Source organism: Triticum aestivum, chromosome 7A (assembly GCF_018294505.1).
Source record: "Triticum aestivum cultivar Chinese Spring chromosome 7A, IWGSC CS RefSeq v2.1, whole genome shotgun sequence".
Taxonomy (NCBI): domain Eukaryota; kingdom Viridiplantae; phylum Streptophyta; class Magnoliopsida; order Poales; family Poaceae; genus Triticum; species Triticum aestivum.
Window position 1 is genome coordinate 599951135 of NC_057812.1, and position 5380 is coordinate 599956514.

Genomic DNA, 5380 nt, shown 5'->3' on the forward strand with positions numbered 1-5380 from the left:
GTCAATACAACCACACCTGAAAGACTTAATATCTATAGCAAAGTAATATGGAAGTAGCGGTAACAATGGCAAAAGTAACAGTGGTAGTTTTGTAGCAATCATAACAGTGGCAACGAAAAAGTAACTTAGCAAAGATCAATGTGAAACGAGCTCGTAGGCAATGGATCAATGATGGATAATTATGTCGGATGACATTGATCATGCAACAGTTATAACATAGGGTGACACAGAACTAGCTCCAATTCATCAATATAATATAGACATGTATTCCGAATATAGTCATACGTGCTTATGGAAAAGAACTTGCATGACATGTTTTGTCCTACCCTCCCGTGGCAGCGGGGTCCTATTGGAAACTAAGGGATATTAAGGCCTCCTTTTAATAGAGTACCGAACCAAAGCATTAGCAGTTAGTGAATACATGAACTCCTCAAACTACGGTCATCACCGGGAAGTGTCCCGACTATTGTCACTCCGGGGTTGCCAGATCATAACACATAGTAGGTGACTATAGCTTGCAATATAGGACCAAGAACACAAATATATTCATGAAAACATAATAGGTTCAGATCTGAAATCATGGCACTCATGCCCTAGTGACAAGCATTAGGCATAGCAAAGTCATAGCAACATCAATCTTAGAACATAGTGGATACTAGTGATCAAACCCTAACAAAACTAACTCGATTACATGGTAAATCGCATCCAACCGAGCATCGTCCAGCAAGCCTACGATGGAATTACTCACGCACGCACTACAAAAAAATACACTTCCGTGATGATACGTGTTTGTCACAGTAGGTCACTTTTTCTTTCATGCATGTACATCCATGACAAATTTATGACAGAATCAAGATAGTCATAACTGTGCTCACTACACCACGGTAGAGCTTAGGTGACACACTTCTGTGGGCAAAGATCAACTAATCTTCACAAACTATCTGTCAGCGTAGCTTTTAACTTTTGTCTTCGTATCAAGTGTCGGCAAAGGTATATCACTGTTGACACGCTAAGTGTTGGCAACCACAAAGTGACAACGTGTCTGTCAGCAATTGCTTAATGACGTGCTATGTGTCGGCATATGTGTTGACCTTAATAGTTTTTTAGTCGACGTATCTACGTATTTAGCAACCTAAAATGTGTCGACGTAGGTAGGGTATACGCATTCAGATTAAGTGTCGGTGTAGGTGGACACGTGTCAATCGTCACAAGGTTAGAAACCTGGCGCGAGGTTTCCGCGCGTGAGCGAAATTTTCGACTGTTCGTTGGGAAAAAATCCTCAGTGGAAAATACCCTTCCCCCGTGCAAAATACCCCAAATCGAACCCAAACCTAACCCTAGCCTGCTGCTGCCGCCGTCGCGCTCGATCCAATCCTCTGCCACCATCGCCGCCGGCCTCGCGCTCCACCCAGTCCTCAATCCCCCGTCCCGGAGCTCGCACTCCCCCGCCGCCGGCCTCACGCTCCACCCCGTCCTCAATCTGCCGTACTCAATCCCCTGAGCTCCAGACCTAGATCGAGGCGCCGTCCTCGTGCTGTCCATCCAGTCGCCGTCCGCGCACAACCCCCTCCCCCCCCCCAACGTCCAGCCGACGTCATCGCCAATCCCCTTCCTGCGGCTACTGGGGATCCATCTCCGGGCTCCCGCTGCTGCCGCACCTGCTGCTGCGGGGCTCCATATCCGGGCTCTTGCTGCCGCCGGAGCTCCATCTCCGGGCTGCCGCTGCTGTCGGCCCTGCTACTGTTCGACTTCTGCCCTGAGCTGCCAGGCTCCATCTCCAGGCTCATGAGATCCGTCCCCAAGATATGTCCGTCCACCGCCCCCAACCCCAATCCCATTCCACATCACCGAGTCCCCGACCCCATCCCTTACTCCCTTCCTTGGAGTCACAACCTCCGACAACTCCGTCCGTCGTTGCCTTGCACCTCGGGCTGGAGGGAGTGGGCTTTTCTAGGTAAGCACTGATGGTGGGATCCCCAATTTGTTTTCTTTGTTCTTGTTTTCCCAACCGTGAGTACCACCATGTGTCTCTAGTAGATCGAACTGCTAGTTTGCTGTAACTTGAGAGTTGTACCATTGGTAGTTGCTGTGGAGTGGTTTGGACATGTTGTTGATCTAAAGCATAACTTGATCCTCCCGGCAAAAAAGAAAGAAAGAAGCATAACCTGATCCCTTCTCACTTAATCAGCACCTTTTTGTGTAAGAAGAGCGTGTAGTATTACAGTGGTTATTAGTTGGATATGTATACTACTGACAAGCAAAGCAATCATACCTTGTTTTATTTTCTAATTCTTTGGCCCGATCAATGGCTAGATTGACATGGTACTTTAGTTCCTGAATTCTAAGCATGCAAGTTTCTAAATTCTAGGTCTGCATCAGCATCATGAGTTAATCAAATATATGTGTAACTAGCTATACTAACGATATTGCTATAATAAATAATAATTCTGGAGTACCACCTCTTTTTGTAGCTAGCATGTAGGCTATAAGCTCTCATTGATGCTATAGATGGCCGGGTTGGTTTCAAAATTTTGGGAGAAAATTAGATTCTAACCCAGTTTGTAGCAGGTTTGATAGGTATATAACTCACTACAGAAACGTCAGTTGCACAGTCAAAGGTCTGAAGTGAAATATTCTCATTGGAAAAATTTCCAACTATAAATTATCAAATTGTAAGCTTAAAGTTTCATCACTTAGCAGTATGATCTGTATTCCCATCCTATCTGCATTGTGGAATTATGTGTGCTCTATTATACTTCTATTTGTTTCCTTGACTACAATATAGGAATTGATTTGAATTCTTTCCACCGGTGTTTTTGTTAGATCTCACGACACTGCATCTATTGTTGACAGAACGCACCACTTGTGGCTGCCATGTTTTATCCCTCATACATGGCATCAATGGTGTGTCTGCCTGATCCTACAACAAGTGTTCACTCTTTGATGAGTCTTCTAATCTGCAATTTATGTCTGGTCCATCTTCATGCTGCACATGGTACTTTGACATGGGCATCAGCCTGATAGGAATCCACTCCAATTTTATGCAAGCTTTCTAGGTTGCCAGACGATGGGTGCCAAAATTTCTTATATCTCATAAATTTGGAAGTCTTGAGAAGGTAATGATGCTTCCCTCATTTGTACTCCCTCTGTAAACTTTCATAAGACCGCTCTTTACAGCGGGCGTAGTATTTTGAATATTTGTTAGCTAGCCTGCTATCTTTACTTGCCCTCCCCAATTATATTTCTGCAATGATTGGCCATTTATCTCATGCGTACTATCAACCAGATCATGCAGTTGTTCCAATATTCATGAAAATGCCCCTTTTAGCAGATAGTAACTCAAGTATATAGAAGATACAAGTAACCAAAGGGAGTTTTGGTTTCATGTGTCGATCCTCCTTTTTCCGTACTTGCTGGTAGCATTTTCCTTTTTTTGGTTTCATATGGCATCTATCTTATATTTCTGGCAGCAGTTAAATTGAACTAGAGGCAGAAAACAAACTTGATACACTATAAATGTGTTTCTAGATTGTACTAACTCGCCGTTTTTTTGTGTATTGAAAATATTTTCTTAGTGTCAGAATCACCATTTGATGCACTAATACTTGCAGCGCTTCCACTTTAGTACATTATTTGCTATCACATATATTAATATAGTTGACGAAATCTTCTAGTTAATGCTAACATGTCTGCTTAAAATGGGAAAGATGGCTAATTTGTGGGTTGAGCATATTTATAACTAATTATAGCCTATCAATCCCATTCTGATTGTAAGCAGTAGGAAGATACAAGAAGTTCAATCATAATAATGATGATCTAGTTCAAGAATAAGGCAGTACTTAAATCTTAATAATGTACGTACATGGTACTTTTATGAGATATTCGTGTTTGTTCTGGTGATGGCCAAATATTACCTGAAAATCATTTGTGCATTTGAAAAGTTCATACAATAAACTTACCAAGGACATAACTTGCAGTCCCTTGGCTTACTTTCTAATTTGATTTAGGATCAGTCGAGTTATCTATATTATTAAACATAGTTTTCGTCTTCACAGGGTGGTTGATACATGTCTTCACACTTTTCAGAGCAACATGCAGTGGAAGAAGCAGCCTATGAACTGAAATAGTTTGCATAAGAAACAGGTGATGCGAGTATGTTATCATTTGATTTACACATAGTATGTACAACCCATGAACCATTTTCCATAGTTCTCTTGTGGAACCCTTTTCATTTTTGATGAACACACAAATGCTCCAAGACCGATTTTCCTGTCATTTAGCTAGTTTATCGATCAGATAATATTGAACTAAGAACACTAGTACATGTATTAAATATCGTACGTCAGAGTAAACCAAATGGCAAGCGAGGAAAATGTGTCACACATAACACTTCAGTGTATCTGAAATTGTAAAACCTATTTGTGAAATTATAGCATCACTAGATAACATTTTGTGTCTTGTATATAAAAATGAACTCCACATACTGCAATTTTAAAATTAAAAATATGAAATCACATGACGTAATCTGATGCTCATATAGATTGCTTAGTAGTTAGCATGCATCTATCAGTTTGGTGTTAACACTTTGATTGTCACAATCTAAAGATCACATGGCATATACAGAACTTCACATACTGCAGTTTTTTTTGTCTGAAGCTATACATTTTAATTCTAGTTCATTAGACAACATACGACTACATTTGTTTTTGACATTTATTTTCAAACTTTGAAGTGCACAAAATCGTTGGAGTGAACATATGAGAATTTGACCATTCATTTTCAGGTACTCAACCATCTACTGCGCATGGATGTGATACTTCGGAGTGTTCGGCAGCATTTGGCTGTTTGCAGTATTTTGGACCAGCCAACTTGCGATCATGAATCTTATGTATGTTCTGGACTATTTGGTGCTTCAAGTGATTTGGAGCATATATCTTGTGCTCATGGGTGTGACTTTGTTCTGGACCATTTAGTGCTTGAACTCCTTTAGAACAACAGATAGTGGTCCTTTTATGTGGCTTGTGTTTTCTAGATGGTGGTCCAAATGGCCAAACTTTGCTTTATCAAGATTGTCCTGTTTTTGAACTTATGATCAATATATGTATGTTTGTGAACATATTATCAATGCTTGTGCAATATGTGTTCATCTTGATCCTGTTTGTGTATAACATTTGAGCATTGTATAATATTTCAATCTGAGCAGCATCCAATTGTTGTTTTGGCTTCACACCATCTTATCAACAATTTATTTGTTGGGAAAAACATTCCAACAGAGAAACTGTCAACAAAGGTAGAGCTCTAGCCATGTAGAAAAAGTATAGGTAGAAGTACACCCATAGGTAGACAAACCATGTGTCAGCAATGCTAAAGACCTTGCTAG

The 5380-nt window shown here is 40.8% G+C and overlaps 1 long non-coding RNA gene across 2 annotated transcripts; it reads left to right on the forward strand.

Moving 5' to 3' along the window:
- The first annotated feature begins 1294 nt into the window (after nucleotides 1-1294).
- Nucleotides 1295-5131, forward strand: LOC123148535 (uncharacterized). 2 transcript variants are annotated; one of them, XR_006473979.1, is made up of 4 exons: nucleotides 1295-1954; nucleotides 2824-3116; nucleotides 4056-4152; nucleotides 4784-5131. It is a non-coding gene; the product is annotated as an uncharacterized lncRNA (long non-coding RNA). The 2 variants fall into 2 exon arrangements; XR_006473980.1 differs by having other exon boundaries at nucleotides 4087-4152.
- Nucleotides 5132-5380: the final 249 nt, after the last annotated feature.